Genomic DNA, 19,020 nt, shown 5'->3' with positions numbered 1-19,020 from the left:
ATAATATAATTTTAATAAGTGTTTTTCTGATAGGAAGAAGTCTAGATCTGATGTTCATCCACATTAGACCCCTTTTCATGTATGCATTCTTCTGCTTCTTGAATTTACGTAGCAGTTTATAAGCAAGAACCATTCTATATTAATTTGCCGTATGTGGAATTGATAACAGTCCATGTTGTGGAAAGGTAATAAACACAGAAGGTTTGTCTCACATTTTATCTGTTAAATTGTCTAAAGACTAGTGTTGTAAACATTCTCATAATTTTTGAAATGTCTTGAAAACACAAAGCAGAAAGAATTTTTTTGGGGTCACTCAATGTGGCTATATCAAAGTATCTGTAGTAGAGTTATTTTTGACTTCAGTTTCACCTACAGTATACATGAAGTTGCCTGAAATGTTTTGTTTTGCATGTTTTGCATCTGGTGGTAAAGATGGTACTGTGTATTGCGTATTCCAGTATTTCAAAACGCATATATGAGGTTGTTGCAAGACAGCTGGTAGCCATACAAGAACTAAACACCAACTGATGCTTCTCTTTGCTATTTGCTTTGGCTCAACAGCTTCAGCCTGTCATTCAGTAATGGAAATTGTCTGATGTGTTTGTTTTCAAAGAATAGTCCCTGTGTAGCTCAAAAAGCCATGACCTTAAGAACTTATCTTTCCTATATATAGTAAGTGGGGCAGCTTTATTGACCCTTTCACTTGTGACAGGCTATTAAACAAATACTTACAAAACAAAAGATATAATCATTTGTAGGTCCCCAAACTCCTGAGGCTCACATGTAATAGTGTGCATTTTTTATGGGTTTACAATATGTTCCATGTTCTGTGCTGTTGTTGGGGCAGGTGAATTTGCATCCAGGGATCAATAAAGTCAATAAAGTACTACCTATTTATCTAGGTGAAGAAACACACTTAGCTGAAATTTCTAACCCCAAATTGTTAAAATGTTAATATGCAAGGTGTTCTCATGCATTGCATTTTACTTTGAAATATTATTATGATTATAAGTTTGTTCTTAAGTATATTTCACTATCTTTATATCTTGATTAATTTAGTGAGTCCTGTTATTCTAGTTTCAGGGTCATGCTAGAGAGTGGTAAAGTATTCTATGTTGGTCAGACTACTACTGTTACTATTACAATTAATTAGACAGATGCCTCTTTCTGGTCCTTGACTGCCCTCTGTTTCCAATACTTAGCAAGAACCCTTGCGTTCTGAGGCTTTCTGCTGTTTGCTAGAGGCCTGGGGCATTTAGTGTTGCATTTATTCTAATAATTACCCATCATTTTTAGCTCAGTTAACTTAAGGATAGATTTGCTGCCTCGTGGATCCAGAGTTCTGGTATATAACTCCACACCTGGTTGTTGTGCATGTGTAGTCTGCATGTTATCCATGTCTTCACTTACCCCCCAAAAAGTCTCAGGGTGATTTGCATATGTGTTGGTGTGTGTATGAGTAGGCCCTGATAACTTATCCAGATTCTGGCTTTGAACCCAGAATATACATCTGTGTGTATACAGTATATTTGTTTGTGATTCTGATATTGGATGTTTTTGTTATCATGTGCCCAGTTTTTATGTACTTTTCTTTTTCTTTTTTTTTTTTGTTTACAACAAATTGTGACCAAGCTCTATATGAATTAACTAGCTTTGTTGCCCAGGTTTTGCCTGGGAAATTTTCTAAGGTGGCGGGCCTCAGTTATAGCATGAGCAGTTAATAGGTGCATCAGAAGTACTATGTAACTAAGTGCTATTCTGCATACAATGTTTGTATTTTTTTTTTTATTTTTTGGTAAGGGCTATTACTATTGGTAGGCAGTGTAGTGTAGCGGTTAAGGCTTTGGACCTAGGACTTCAGGCTTTGAGGTTGTGCGTTCAAATCCTGTTATTGACTGTGTGCTACTGTGAGCAAGCCACTTCACCTGCCTTTGTTCCAATTAGAAAAAAAAACAAAAGAAATGTAACAAATTGTATCTCAGACGTTATAAGTTGCCTTAGATAAAGGCATCAGTCAAATAATAAGCAATAATTAGGCCAATGGAGCTACAAACCTTTGAACATACTATATACACAATTCTCCACGAGTAAAACATTCTAGCATTAGATTAATTTCTGCTTTTTCTAGTAACTTGGCTTTTCAAACCACATTAGTACTGCTTACTTATAAAAACCAGTATGTTCATTCACACCTCCAAGAGTGACTCCTTCCATAAACTGTGTTTATCAGTGGGTCCTTATCACTGAGGGGAAACCGCCTGTAATTCAGCACACAACAAGTAGTACTAACAGTTTTTTTTTCCTTCACTTCAGGCACAGGGTAAAGTAATTATTACCAGAGAAACTCTGTAATTTTAGTCCCATTTGAAAAGCTCATATGATGGAATTTTACTGACATGGTGTCAAATATTGATGTAAAACTAACAGTCTGAATAGGGCTTATAACATTTTATCCAGAAAACCATTTTCATTCTGTGTTTGGTTCTGTGCCGTATATTTGAGTTTGTCACCATATTGATCAAATTAATAACAAAAGTTGTGTTGATGCTAAGTCACTATTTTTGCTTCATTACCTGTTGTTACCGTTTTGACAGCTGGTTTTGCATCAATATGTAAGGGAAAAAATTTTGTTAACAATGAAAAGTGATTAAAGGGGAAACGCAACTTGTAAAGTTAGACTGGCTACACCACTGTCATCACAACTCCATGGGAATACCTTTTGCATTGAAAAGCCAGAGTAAAGACCCTGGAGCAGTGTGGGAGCTCAGGCAGATGACTTTATTTATGTCAAACACAATTGTAATCAGGCTGTGCAACTGTATGAGGATTTCTTTGTGCACCACTTTTATTCACAGTAGCTGTCTCAGTGTCTGAAAAAGCAGATGTGAATGATTATTGGAACTTTAAAGATATAGGCTTTTATAGTACAAGTAATGCACTGTCTTCAAGGATTTAAGCGCCTGTGCTTGAATAAATTTTGGGGCTTAATTGCCTCCATGTGTTTTGACGTTTCATCTGTGGGTATGGGTGTTCTCCAGTGGTTCTTGGCGGCATCTGTTTTGTTGATTTTGTGAGTTTTTTTTTTTTTTTTCTGGTTGGTGTATTTTTTATTTGCTTTCTCAGCAGTATCATGTTCTGGATATTTAGGACGTCTTCATCATTTGCTTGCTTGTGGTGCTTGAGATGTTAAAGGAAAGAAGATCAGAAGCTTAATTTAGCTTACATGAAGAATGAGACAATGCAGCTGGATTGGGTGATGTCACATTAAGGTAATGCTAAGTGACTCGGGGTTAGACACAATCCTTTTAATTAAGCTGGCAATATTCAGTAATAATCTATACCTTAAGAAGATGAAAATATATTAATGCAGCTGTTTTGCTTCATTGAAACACATGTTTTACAAAGGCTTACATATATTTAGCTTGAAATGGTCTGGTCAGAAGGAGCGTCTGTGTTTTTCTCCAAGAGAAAGAGTTTGGTGTTCAAAATATGCAATTCAGGTGAGCTGATCTTTTCATTTTGTTTTGAGTTCATTTGTTTTAACCACACAATAATTTATTATTTTAATAAACATTGTATAATTTCACTGTACTCCTTACATTTGACAGTAATGATTTTCTAAATCTGTAACTTTGTAGTTAAGAGTTGTTTTTTAACTAAGTTTTTATCATTATGCAACTTATTTCTGGAATGATCCATTTTTTTTTTCTTTTTCTGAAATGAACAAATGTTCAGATTTTTTCATCTTTTAAAAACTATTGGTGGCCCCTCTTTTAAGTTGAACACAAGTGATTAACAGTTCTTTTAGTAGTAGGTATAATAGTGTTAGTTCTTCAGCTAGTGTTAATTTATAACATTTCTTCTTACACTCAGCAATATGGAAGATGTATTATTACAGTTATACATTTGCCTTTATTTTTTATTATAGAGTTTTTTTTGCTCTTTTTGACTGTGCACCATGAAATGTTTTTTTTAATGTTTTAAGTAAACCACATTTCACAGCAGATTATTCTGGTGAACGCTGGGGACATGGTCTTCAACATGCCTGATTCCCGACAGCATTTGTACCAAGGCTTTCACATGCCCATTACTGTCATTTTAGCTATTGTTTTGATCTATTAGTGGTTTCAACTTTCGAGAAGTGCTTTCTTTTAGTTCAATAAGGCTGTCATGCAGTAAGGAAAATATGCTTTAGATTTGCTTTGAGGACAGACAATAATTTTTAATGTATTTTAAAAGCCTATTTTTTTAATATTTGAAGGATTTCCACCTTGTTATTCTGTATTATGTAGTATTACTTCCTAAAGATAAATGCACCAAATGACTGAAAACTATGTTAAAGCCCTCTATTTCAGCAGTCAAATAAGAATATAGGAAAAGATTTTATAAAAACAAGCAATTAGGTTGAGCCTAGCCTGTAAATTCCTTTTCCAAGTAACATACCTAAAATATTGTTAAATAAGGGTGGCTACTTTTAGTATTTGGTAACTAACTGGATATATCTGCATTTGTTTGTGCCAAGAAATATTTTCAAAATTCTTTGAAAAAGTTGTACTTAACTACAACATAAAGTAAATACAAAATAATGAAAGACTCTTATGACATTGAAAATGGGCTGAAATAAGTGTATTTCCTATTACCAACTTTGTCTTGTGGTAAAGCTATGGCTTGGCTTGGCTCTTATATAAGCTTTCTGTGTCTCTTCAGTATATAATAATGGCCTGTCTTTTGCAGACCATATAATCTATAGTACATAAATGAGAAAGAGCTATGATCTAAGCATTGATCTGTAAAGGACTTCATTGTTTACATTATCTAATTTAGAAAAAAAAACCCTCATGCAATAACGTGTTGCTTTTTTATGATTAACCTAATTCTGCCCTATTTACTCACTTGGCCTGGAATAAGTGCCATCTGTAGTTTGACTATTAGTTTCTCATAGGGAGTGATGTCTCCTTCTCAATATAAATGTGTTTGTTCTCCTAATTTTTGTTTTTGACCACTGCTTCATATACTGCAATTCCTGTGTAACAGTAAAACACAATGTTTATTCTCTAATCTGGATACTTATGGTTTATTAAAGCATCTGTACTGTGTAAATACTTTGATTTCTTCTCTTTTATAATTGTTTGTATTAATTTACATATTATACAATTTAAGTTAATTGACCTGTTATTACCAGGGTTGACAAGATAATCTTTATATAAAAAGTGTCTCTTTGACTAGCTTTCAGTCCCCTAGAAATTTCTCTGGCTTACAATTACTTTTTAAAAAATAAATGAGGGTTAAGGATCCACGTTATCGTTAGCCCCTTCACAAACTGCTTTTCTTTGAATATTGACACTTCTTTGTTTCTTCTTGTATTATGACTCAACTCATGATGTTCTTATTTAGGAAAACTAGGGACCCCCCCACCTGCACTACGCGCCAACCACTTTGCATCTCTGCCGCTCGCATTGTGAAGAGGGGGGCTGAACGCACCCCAAGGAGGCGCGATCGCTCCTCTGACACCCCCTCTTAAACGGTGATACAATGGGAAACAGTTTTTTTTTTCCCCTCCTCTTTGCTGGCTTGCTGCTGCTGCCGTGCCACGTGATCTGCATTTCGCACAGCGCACTTCTGTCATATCACCTGTGTCCTTATATTCGATCTCTTTTCACTTTTACCTTTTCATCAATATCGCATTGAATTTTGATTCCGTGTATGGAATTACATTGTGACAACGCAATGTATAACTGCTCGTGAGTGAATATCATTTCTTTCTCTCTACAAGAAATGTGTCTGACATAACCACGCAGGACTTTACCAAATCTCCTTGCATAAGCTCTTATCTCGCGGGGCCTCCTGCCCTGGGTGTGGTTACATCGCTTGGCACGAAGACTTGTCTCGTGGGACGTGAAAGAGTCTCTGAGACAATCACGTCTTGTCTCCTTCTAAGATTTTTATTTAAAATGGAGAGACAATTATCTGATAGTGAGCAATGTGATCATGCACTATTTTTTTTTTTTTTTTTGTATTTGATACACTGTATTAATTTTAGAGGTGAAATAGTCTTTTTTGCATGACCTTAATGAATTTTAGTGAAAGAAAAATCACTAAAGATTTACTTTTTTGATAGCTGCATATCAGTGGTATTTTGTGAAGAGCACTGGATCCATGCTTTGTTTAATTGAATACATTTGGAATAATAGGGGAAAACACAATGGAGAAATGTTTTGGATTTTTAGCCAAAATGAGGTGTAGAGAAGAGAATGCAGGAAAAAATGGAAAGGATACAGTAGTGAGGAAGTGAAATGATATAATAATTATTGCATGAAAAGAATGGAAAATAAGTTAGTGTGGAAGTTGCTTCTTTAATAGTGTGAAGGGGTGAAACAAATCAATTGTGTGTGTTTGTTTTTTTTTTTTTTCTTTTTCTTAAATTGTGAAGACTATGGCTGTTAGATCAAAGGTCAATATTCAAATACCATTTGAATTTATTTTAAAACTGTCATATTTGAAGGCAAATGTTGATGTTCATTTGTTAAAAAGAAAAAAAACAGTTTTTTGTTTTACCTGTGTTAATCTTGTCATCAAATTACTTCAGTCCCACTATGCAAAGCTATAGTATTTTATTGGTCTGTGTTTGCACTTCACTTCCACAATCAGCCTTTTGGTAATGTTGAATGGTTAGCTTGTTATCTTCGTTAGTAAAACTTAAAGCCATCACAATGTGAGTGTGTATACTACATAATATATGCATTTTTTTTCAATCCCAGTACTCTGTTACAGAGCCTTGTCAGTATTTCAGCAAGTATGTCCCACAATTAGTCTTTGTCTTAGATGACTGCTGGTTTGATGCATAATGCTTAAACCAGTGAGATGTAATTAAACATTTTCAGGCCACAGTTATTAAAATGTAAATGCATCTCTAAAGGAGAAAAAAATAAAGAAATCAGATTGTGTGAACCCAGTCTTGAGACTGTGACAATTCGTAAGCCACAGAGCAGCCACTTTTCTGGGTGAGTCTACAGGCAATGACTGTTTTTTTTTTTGTTTAATTTTTATTTTTTTAATTCTGATACTCCCATTGGACATCCCCAAAATAATAAAACCAGTACACCTTCAACCTACCTGCCTCTTGCCAGCTCTTTCACGTCGCTTGCTATTCTCATCCTGACCCATATTCTTCTTGATACTTGTCAAGACAATGAGCCATTAAAGTAGTCACAAAAAGAAGCTTAGATCCTTAACGAGCCAAATGCGTTGGCACTGTGCATTGCTACAATATTATTAAAGTTATGTATTTATTTATATTTTACTGGTGGTGCCTCTGCAAAGCATGAAGTGCTTTGACTATATTTTTGCTTAGTTCCTATTTGTAGCACTTTGTGCCTCTGCATAGCATGGAGTGCTTATAACTGTTTTTGGGCAGGTCCCATTTGTAGCACTGTGCTGGTATCCTGCACTACAAACACATTGTGACCTGTCTTGCTGCTGTAGGAACAGCTGTGAGAAATGGGAAACTTGGTTAGGGTGAAGCCCAGGGGGACAGAGCTTTTTCTGTGAGAGTACAGGACAGTTGAGTAATAGGAGTGGGGGTTGTGCTTTTGTGCTTAACGGCAGGCATGTCAAACTCACTACCATACGTGTGTCAGCGGGCCGTACTGTAACAAATACTATTATACTATTATACAAAATTACTGTAGCTTTCTTTCCAATACTGAAAACTTTAAAAAAATGTAACACTTAAAGTTTAAAGAAAAGCAATTTATTTCCATGCAGTCTCCATACAACAGTATAGAATTAGAGTCTTAGCCTCTTAGCTAGGTCCTTATTATATTATATTCATTATATTATATTCATTGCTTATATAGGAGCCTTCCAGTGTGAGATTTATTTATTTTGTCCCGACACTTGGCATCTCTTGTTAGTAACCAGCTCGTCAATTTCAGGCTTGAAATCTTGTGCAGCTGCAACTTTTATGAGGGATGAAAGGTGCTCGACGGTAAGTCTTGAGCGATGTGGGGTTTTGGTAGCTTTCATTAACGAAAACAATTGCTCACAAAGGTATGTGCTTCCGAACATTGACAGTACTCTCGATGCCAACTTACGGATCTGCACATACGAGGGTGGCAGGTAAGCATACAAGCCTGGCACACCAACTTCATTGTATTTTGCCTTCCGAATAGAATCTGTCTGCACTTCAATCAATTCCATTTGGATATTTTCAGGCGCATTCTCAACGTTGTAAGAGAACAGCGCAATGCCCTGTTTGTGTGAACTGAAATCACGAAAATGCTCACTGAATTCATTGCTCAGTAATTCAAGTTGGAAAACAAATCCTCCAAAAATCAAATTTTACTTTACTAAGTTTACTTCAAAGTTTATATTGTTAAATAAGCCGATATGCAAAAAGCCACCTGACCTACAATAATTTTACAAACTCAAAATCACAAAAATATATTAATAAACAACTCACCAACTTCTCGCGTCCACTAACTGTTCGTTACAATACTAACACAAAATTACATGAAACTAGAGCAAAAAAACGTGAAAATATGTGGGCTATTACTACTCGTGATGGTCAGTTCTGCCCAGTGGCCAGTCTCAGCAGCCCAGTCAGTAGTGTAGCCTTAGCAGGGGCGGCTCTAGGCTCATGGTGGTCCTGGGCAGAGAAAGAATTGGTGGCCCCTTCGCCTGGCAATGTCAATACGGTATCTTATGCATGGCGGATGGCCACATCCGTTGCGGACACTGCATAGCCGCCTCGTGCTCATGACACGCTTCTATATACGCGTGTTGTAACTTGAAAACCAAGTGTGGGCCCATGATATTCTCATTACGGCAAAACATTATAATACTACATATAGCTTACTGCTCCGAATGTAGCGTCATTTGAAAATACAGCATACTAATTAACAAGAAACAGAATGTTTTTCGGCCACATTGCCGTCAGCTGTGTCATTATTTTCTTTTTCTGTTTTATATTCAATATATATTGACGTGGCGGCCCCTGGGATTTGGCAGCACTGTGCAGGTGCACAGTTTGTACATGCCTAAGGCCACCCCTGCTGGAGCCTAGCACTTCAGTTTTGACGCTGCGGCTCATTAACTTTGGTCAAGGCTTGTGGCTATACTAGCAGATGACGTTTCCGGTACCATAATGCCATGGGAAAATGCGCTTTTGTCAGAAGGCAGAAGTAAGAAAAGTCAATAAGTAATACCGAAGATGCACAATAATTCAATCACAAATGATAGTAATAATTTTGTTCAAGTTCAGTGCTAACTAGGATCTGTTAAGCGGGCCGCACAGATTTCTGTTGCGGGCCGCGTGTTTGACATGCCTGCTTAACGGGTTGAGTGGTTCACCACTTGCACCTAGCCGTCAATACTACACTAAAAGCCAGACAGAAGTGCAAATTCTTCTTTTTTTACAGAGTGTAGCTGAGTGGCTTTTTGATGGCTCTTATATTTAAATAACAGTTGCCTGAGTACCCCTAGGATTTTTTTTGCTGTGTATGTGGCTGTTACTATAATAATAAAGTATAAAAAGCAAGTACAAACATAAAGTACAACCCCTGAAATTGTTAACTTAAGTTTGAATATATTAGAGTATTTACTTATGTTTAATTTGAATACTCAAACCTTTTTTTTGGGTAATTTGACAACTCTAGTGAGAACTAGTGGTGAGCCAAACAATTTGTACAATATTTAATTACAGCTAAACTTAAGAGTTTTGTTTTACACAAAAAAAAAAAAACATTTCACCACAAGCAAAATTCAGGACATTAACTCATATATTTTCATCTTATTTGTAACTTTTTCTCATTTTATACATCTGCTTCTTCTTCTTCTTCTTTCGGCTGCTCCCATTCGGGGTTGCCACAGTGGATCATCTTCTTCCATATCTTTCTGTCCTCTGCATCTTACTCTGTTACACCCATCACCTGCATGTCCTTTCTCATCACATCCATAAACCTTTGCTTAGGCCTTCCTGTTTTCCTCTTCCCTAGCAGCTCAATCCTTAGCATCCTTCTCCCAATATACCCAGCATCTGTCCTCTGCATATATCCAAACCAACACAATCTCGCCTCTCTGACTTTGTCTCCCAACCGTCCAACTTGAGCTGACCATCTAATGTACTTATTTCTAATCCTATCACACCCAGTGCAAATCTTAGCATCTTTAACTCTGCTACCTCCAGCTGTCTTCTGCTTTCTGGTCAGTGCCACTGTCTCCAACCCATATAACATAGCTGGTCTCACTACCGTCCTGTAGACCTTCCCTTTCACTCCTGCTGATACCAGTCTGTCACAAATCACTCCTGACACTCTTCTCCACCCATTCCACCCTGCCTGCACTCTCTTTTTCACCTCTCTTCCGCAATCCCCATTACTCTGTACTGTTGATCCCAAGTATTTAAATTCATCCACCTTTGCCAACTCTACTCCCTGCATCCTCACCATTCCACTGACCTCCCTCTCATTTACACACATGTATTCTGTCTTGTTTCTACTGACCTTCATTCTCTCCTCTCTAGAGCATATCTCCACCTCTTCAGGGTCTCCTCAACCTGCTCCCCTACTATCGCTACAGATCACAATGTCATCAGCAAACATCACAGTCCACGGGGACTCCTGTCTAATTTCGTCTGTCAACCAGTCCATCACCATTGCAAATAAGAAAGGGCTCAGAGCTGATCCCTGATGTAATCCCACCTCCAACTTAAATGCATCCATCACTCCTACCGCAGACCTCACCACTGTCACACTTCTTTCGTACATATCCTGTACAACTCTTACGTACTTCTCTGCCACTCCCGACTTCCTCATACAATACCACAGCTCCTCCCAAGGCACCCTGTCTTATGCTTTCTCCAGGTCCACAAAGAAGCAATGCAACTCCTTCTGGCCTTCTCTAAACTTCTCCATCAACATCCTCAGAGCAAACATTGCATTTGTGGTGATCTTTCTTGGCATGAAACCATACTGCTGCTCACTAATCATCACCTCATTTCTTAACAACAACAACATTTATTTATATAGCACATTTTCATACAAATAATGCAGCTCAAAGTGCTTTACATGATGAAGAAAGAGAAAAAAAAGACAAAATAAATAAGAATTAAAATAAGGGAACACTAATTAACACAGAATAAAAGTAAGGTCCGATGGCCAGGGAGGACAGAAAAAAACAAAAAAACTCTAGACGGCTGGAGGAAAAAAATAAAATCTGCAGGGGTTCCAGGCCACGGGACTGTCCAGCCCCCTCTAGGCATTCTACTTAACATAAATGATCAGTCCTCATTGTATTCATGGTTCTCATGGAAGAACTTGATGATAACGGTCATCTGGACTTCTGGCCTTTAATCCATCAATACAGGGACATCACGGTGCTTTGATCAGGTGGTGGTGGCGAAGGTCACCACCCCAGAAAACCGGAAAAGAACAGAAGAGAAAGTAGGGGTTAGTACGGATTTTGAATATGAATACCATGAATAATAATGATAATTAATTGAATATACAGAGCATCAGGATTAAACTAAGATAAAGCTATGAGAAAGCCATGTTAAAGTAATGTGTTTTCAGCAGTTTTTTTTTTTTAACCAGCTTCCACTACTCTTTCCCATAAGTTAATTCTGTGGCTTGTGACGATGCGGGTTCTCTTCAGGCTCCCAGCGTCCTTATGGGGGTCCTGAACCCAACACTGTTGATAATGTCACCGAGATCAGCTGACAAATGGGGACAAATCTCACATGAAGCCAGGGGATATATTCAAAAAGTGTTTAAGTGCTTTTATTAAAACAATAATCAAAACAAACAGTGCAGTGCATCAAGTTCAGTAAATAAATCCCTAAAAACAAGTGTCCATTGGGGATAAAAACCATCTAATAAATAAATCCTTTAAAACTCGAGGTTAAAATACAGAAGTTAAAAATGCAGTCTCTCACTCCCTTTACTCTCCGGCCCACCTCTGTCTCTTTCTCCCCGGCTCACCCATTACTCGCAGCCGGCAGAGACCAACAGCCACGAGCTCCTTCAGCTAACCTCTGTCTTGGCCTCCTTCCGGACATCACTGCCAGACCGTCGAGGTCACCTCTCCTCCCTTGATCTTTCGCGCACCCGCAGTCGCTCCTCAGATCCCTCAGGAGGACACCTCTCTGCTCACCCCACTCGCTTGTTTTCAGTGGGGTGAACTAGCCCCTAGAGCGCAACTGACTAACGCTCCTGCGCGGGGGCCCCAGCTCATTGTGTCTCCACTTTCCAGGTGGCCAGATCCTTCTGCTAAGACTGCTCTCTCATTTTCTTTAACCTCTTTTTCCTTTCTCTTTGATCGATCTCTCTATTCATATATCTCTTTCCATTCATCCCTCTCTCTGGTTCGACCCATACATATACACCCCCGCGGGTGCCTCCGTGGACGCAGCACCTTAATCACACACCTCAGGAAGCCAATGAGGCAATCGTGAACGACCGCACCCACACATGCAGGTGCGACTCACTCCAATTACCTCACTAACTCCCCGCGGTCGTGCGATCGTGCCCACGGAGAATGACACGACTATACAGATTTAAAACCCGGCCCTTTTTCTTGATGCCGCGGACCCGCTATGCCACATGGCTCATCAATTTTATTCCTCTGTAGTTACTGCAGTCCTGCATAACCGGCACTAGTACACTTCTTCTCCACTCCTCATTCATCCCCTCACTTTCCAAGATTCCATTAAACAATCTGGTTAAAAACTCCACTGCCATCTCTCCTAAACACCTTCATGCTTCCATAGGTACAGTGCATCCGGAAAGTATTCACAGCGCATCACTTTTTCCACATTTTGTTATGTTACAGCCTTATTCCAAAATGGATTAAATTCATTTTTTTCCTCAGAATTCTACACACAACACCCCATAATGACAACCTGAAAAAAGTTTACTTGAGGTTTTTGCAAATTTATTAAAAATAAAAAAACAGAGAAATCAGTTTTTGGGACCTTCAAAGCAGCAGAAATTTTTTCTGTAACCTTCCCCAGATTTGTGCCTTGAGACAATCCTGTCTCGGAGGTCTACAGACAATTCCTTTGACTTCATGCTTGGTTTGTGCTCTGACATGAACTGTTAACTGTGGGACCTTATATAGACAGGTGTGTGCCTTTCCAAATCATGTCCAATCAAACTGAATTTACCACAGGTGGACTCCAATTAAGCTGCAGAAACATCTCAAGGATGATCAGGGGAAACAGGATGCACCTGAGCTCAATTTTGAGTTTCATGGCAAAGGCTGTGAATACTTATGTACATGTGCTTTCTCAATTTTTTATTTTTAATAAATTTGCAAAAACCTCAAGTAAACTTTTTTCACGTTGTCTATTATGGGGTGTTGTGTGTAGAATTCTGAGGAAAAAAAATGAATTTAATCCATTTTGGAATAAGGCTGTTACATAACAAAATGTGGAAGAAGTGATGCACTGTGAATACTTTTCCGGATGCACTGTATGTCATCTGGGCCAACGGCCTTTCCATTTTTCATCCTCTTCATAGCTGTCCTTACTTCCTCCTTGCTAATCCGTTGCACTTCCAGATTCACTATCTCCACATCATCCAACCTCTTCTCTCTCTCTCATTCTCTTCATTCATCAGTCTCTCAAAGTACTCTTTCCTTCTGCTCAACACATTCTTCTCGCTTATGAGTATGTTTCCATCTTTATCCTTTATCACCCTAACCTGCTGCACATCTTTCCCAGCTCGGTCCCTTTGTCTAGCCAATAGGTACAGGTCCTTTTCTCCCTCCTTAGTGTCCAACCTCTCATACAACTCATCATACGCCTTTTCTTTAGCCTTCACCACCTCTCATTTCACCTTGCGCCTTATCTCCTTGTACTCTTGTCTACTTTCTGCATTTCTCTGACTATCCCTCTTCTTCTTTGCCATCCTCTTCGTCTGTATACTCTCCTGTATTTCCTCATTCCACCACCAGGTTTCCTTTTCCTCCTTTCTCTTTCCATATGTCACGCCAAGCACCCTTCTTTCTGTCACCCTTACTACATCTGCTGTAGTTTCCCAACTGTCTGGTAACTCTTCACTACCACCCAGTGCCTGTCTCACCTCCTCCTTAAACTCAACCTTGCAGTCGTCCTCTTTCAACTTCCACCGTTTGATCCTTGGCTCTGCCTTCACTCTCTTTCTCTTCTTGATCTCCAATGTCATTCTACAGACCGCCATCCTATGCTGTTTAACTACACTTTCCCCTGCCACCACTTTGCAGTCTTCAAACTTCTTCAGATCAACTCTTCTGCATCGGATGTAATCTACCTGTGTGCATCTTCCTCCACTCTTGTACATAACCATATGTTCCTCCTTCTTCTTAAAATACGTATTCACCACAGCCATGTCCATCCTTTTGTCAAAATCCACTATCCTCTGACCTTCTTCATTCCTCTCCTTGACACCATACCTACCCATCACCTCCTCGTCTCCACTGTTCCCTTTACCAACATGCCCATTGAAATCTGCTCCAATCACCACTTTATGTCCCTTGGGTACACTGTTCATCACTTCATTCAACTCACTCCAAAAATCTTCTTTTTCACTCATTGCACACCCAACTTGCAGTACATATGCATTAACAACATTCATCATCACATCTCCATACATGGGAAAATGTTTTTCTGGTGCCTCCAGAACACTTCAGAGGCACTACAAAAATCCATTAGCCTGGGTATTAAATATGTGGCTGATGGAGCCTTGAAAAATTCTGACTTCAGTCACCATATTGAGTTGTACAAAGTGGATGCAAATGATGTTACCTATGACTCCAAATGAGTGGTGCCACCTGGCGGCAAGCAGTGCATAAGGCAGATGAGAGTTTGTGATGCTGTGGAAGATCAGGGGTGCATTGGTTGGCTGAGCATTCCAAACAAAAAAAAAAGAAAAAGAAAAGAAAAATGTAACCTAAAACCTTGTTTTAGTGTTTTTTTTTTCTGTTTTTCACAAATGCAAAATAAATGTAAGGTGTTTTTTTTTTCACGAAATTGTATGAGAAGTTAAACCTAGCTGTTTCACTCATCAATAGTGAGAGCACGAGAACCAATTTTTTGAATACTTTTACTATGTTATTTCACTAACAGTTCTTGAATTCTTCAAACAGATCACAGTTAATATCAGTGTGCCTTTAATATAAAAGACAAGTGCAATGTGTCACAAGTGGCTTCAATGTGCCTTTGATACAGCTTTGACATGTTCATTGAAATTATGTGATTCACAAATGTACAATAAATTAATGTATACCGGTTCTTTATATATGGAATATAGTAAAAAGTTAATTGGCCCCGTGGTTTGCTTGAGGAGCAGAATTTTATAGAATATTCAGAGAAAAAATTGTATTTGGTTTGAAATGGTCCAGTGGGCATTGGGACAGAGCTCAGCCTAATCTCACACACCTGAGAACACACTGCATGCAGTTTAGATGCTGTTCCGTGTGCTGAGTGTGGACAGTTCTTCTTCTATTCTTCTGGAATTTGCATACTCTTCTTTGTAACCCAAAGGTCCCTGGTTCTCAGATGTCTGGGAGCCCTTAACCGCAACATTACAAGATGATTTTAAAGACTGAAACTGTACTGCTTACTTTGGGTTTAGTGGGAACAGATGCAGAGTTTTTCCACCCATAACTTTCCACTGGTTTACTGTGCTAATTCATAATAAAACTTTGTGTTCTTAGAGACATGTAAGTTCTGCTTCAAGTAATCTGCCCCTCAACTGTAGCTCTTACTTTCCATAGGTGCCATTTTTCTGGGTCCATTGTCTTGTTCTTTGTAATCTGTATCAGTCTTCAACATGTAGGTGATATCATAAAAGTTATAGGAAAATGTGCAGGAATGTCAACATAAGATCTGGAATAACATACCCACTTAAAAACTTCAAGCAGATACTTTACAACCTTTCAAAAAACAAATGTACTGTATATGGTGCTTGGATGAATTAACTTTTATATAATAAAACAATTGGTTATTTGCACCAGCATACGTTCTTATTTCTGTATCTTTCAAGTTTTTTTTCGGTTTTGGTTGCTACGAGAAAACAATAGTTTTCCTACTTTTTCTATTTTAAGTGACTTTGACCACCAGCAAAGTTGGTTTTGCCTACTGAAATCTGTGAGACTGGATTGTAGCAGTTAGTGGTCTGTGTACAATGCCAATGTACTGAAGTGACTCATGCCATTGGAAAATAACCAAACCACGTTGTGCCTGCGCTTCGCCCACTGTCCTGTTGTTACTGTATGTCAGGCATGAAGGCATGAAAGTGTTGCAGATTTTTATGGCAGCCAGCAGTATTACTAAAGATCAGTACTATTTCTTTTGGCCAATATGGAGGATAATTGTTATCATCCGTCATGAAAGTCAGTTTCAAGCTGTGCCAGAAACAATTTAATTGGAACTGACTTATGGTGTTACTTTTTTTCAGTGGCCACCTGTTCTATCTGTAGAAAACTAGTTTTTACAGTAGTAAATGTTCCACTGTCTTGGTGGTCTTAATTTTTGGTAACCATTTTTTTCAGATTTATGAAGGGTAATATATTGACAAGCCTTTTCTGTGCATGTTCTATTTAAAGGTCATGTAAGAATACCATTTCCCCTCACGGATTATTAAAGTATATCAAAATCAAAAAAAAAAATTCTGGATATATCTCTGGTTTTATGAGAAGTGGGTTTGATATGGTTTGCAAGTTAGAAATCCATCTTAAATTATGGGTAAATTATAGCAAAGATGAGCTGGGTACAATGCATAGCATGGTTAGATTTTAGAGCATGTGTAGTGGGCATCAAAAATGGAAAATACATGAAGAAACTGGAATGTCGTACTTGTGCATACCCTAGGTTGCTTCATGATTTTTGGTCTGGTGCATCTGGTATAGGGTAGAGCTCCCTACATCTCTAGTTTGGATAAGCAACTTTGGCAATGAATGGTTATATTAACAGTATATCCATACCTACTTACATTTTAATATCTTTATTTGTTGCATTGTATAGACAGTATTTCATTATTTAGCCTTAGTGTAATTTATCAGACTATATTTCTACTACACTCTGCTTAACAATGAAAAAACCTAAAGGAAGTATTTTCTGTGTAGTTTCTTTTTGAATGCTTAATATGGGCAAACCTTTCTGCCTTAGTGCCCATTCATCCATTTTTCTAATCAATTCAATTCTTTTATACGGCCGTAGTGAGCCAAAGCCTTTCCAGGCAGCTTTGGGTGAAAGCAAGCAATATGTGGGTTGGATTTTTGGCTATTCTTTTAGTGAAAGTAATACTTGTTTGTATGTGACTTTCATATAACTGACAAAGACAGAAGTATACTATTCATATATTAATTTTGTTTTGCCAAATTGCATCACCATATGCATTTACTGTTAGCCTTATTATAATATAGTTCATTTACTAGTATGAAACACATGCTAAGTGGCTGGTTAAAAGCTTTTGCTGTTCAGCGACAATGGCATTATTGAAACATTACATGTGTTTTTACTTCCCACAGTCTACTCTACTGGGATTTTTGTGTCAGAACTATGAAGTGTTAAAGGTCTCTGACATCTGTAAATACTTATCTGACCGCCTCTTCAGTCTGCATTAGGATAAGCCAGTTAACAGTCACCACATGCTTTTCGTGATGTTGACAAGTTGGCAGTAGCTAAACATGTTGTGGGTGGTGGTATGACGAGACGGTGATTGTCTGATTCAGAATGCATGATTTTGTTGTTTTTTTTGCTGCAGGGTTATTTGTGTGTATTTCCTACTTGAAGGGCTTGATTAACTTAGATAATGTAAATCTATAGGAGAGTGTCTCAAAAATGCTGTTCACTGCATAAATTAACATTTGTCTAGTACATGTTAAAATATCCTTTATATGGCATGGCAGTGGAAATATGTCAGTGGCAAAATAGTACTTTTTTTTTAATTGTTTCAATTTCACATACAGTATGTAATCACGAAAAATGTAGATTATAGCAGTGGTTGTTGAAAAATCCCGGCAATGATTTTATGTTGCCATGTATGTTTAAATGAAGTTAAATGTATTGTAATCGACTAAATAAGAAGCTCATACAGCTGGTTTAATCCCTGGAATATGACGAGTGTTATTGACGGAAACTTCTAAAACCAGTATTAAAAAAAGGAACAGAATTGTTCAGAGAGAATCACCTAAAATTTAGTTTGCTGCTTACTTTTACTTGACTTGATATGAGTAAATGTACTCACTAACAACAACAATAACATTTATTTATATAGCACATTTTCATTCAAATGATGTGCTTGACATGATGAAGAAAGAGAAAAAAGAGAAAATAAATAAGAAAATAGAATTAGGGAACACTACTTAACATAGAATAAAAGTAAGGTCCGATGGCCAGGGAGGACAGAAAAAACAAACACTCCAGACGGCTGGAGGAAAAAAACAAAATCTGCAGGGGTTCAGAGGCCACGAGACCACCCAGCCCCCTCTAGGCATTCTACCTGACACAAATGATCTCAATCAGTCCTTATTGTATTCAGGATTCACTTGGAAGAACTTGATGATGATGGTCATGTGGACTTCTGGCCTTTAATCCATCAATGTAGGGACATCACGTTGCTTTGATCAGGTGGTGGTGGCAGTGATTGCCACCACAGAAAACTGGAAAATGAACAGAAGAGAAAGTAGGGGTTAGTACGGATTACTGAGCCACCAGGAATTTATACTAATAAAAGGCAAAGCTCTCACTGACTGACTGACTGACTGACTCACTCACTCACTCACTCACTCACTCATCACTAATTCTCCAACTTCCCATGTAGGTAGAAGGCTGAAATTTGGCAGGCTCATTCCTTAAGCAGGTTTAATTTCGAAATTCTACGCGTAATGGTCATAACTGGAACCTCTTTTTTGTCCATGTACTGGAATGGAGTGCAGCTCGATGGCCGTGAGAGGCGGAGTTGCGTGTCGCGTCATCACGCCTCCTACGTAATCACGTGAACTGAAAACAAGGAACAGCCCCAAAGACCGTTGAAGAAA

The 19,020-nt window shown here is 38.2% G+C and overlaps 1 protein-coding gene across 1 annotated transcript in view; it reads left to right on the top strand.

The window, feature by feature from the left end:
* Nucleotides 1-19,020, top strand: part of lifra (LIF receptor subunit alpha a) — a 147,860-nt gene that overhangs the window by 13,008 nt on the left and 115,832 nt on the right. The window lies entirely within an intron of this gene.

This window comes from Erpetoichthys calabaricus, chromosome 5 (assembly GCF_900747795.2).
Source record: "Erpetoichthys calabaricus chromosome 5, fErpCal1.3, whole genome shotgun sequence".
In the NCBI taxonomy this organism is placed as follows: domain Eukaryota; kingdom Metazoa; phylum Chordata; class Cladistia; order Polypteriformes; family Polypteridae; genus Erpetoichthys; species Erpetoichthys calabaricus.
This window is presented reverse-complemented; position numbering and strand designations above follow the sequence as displayed.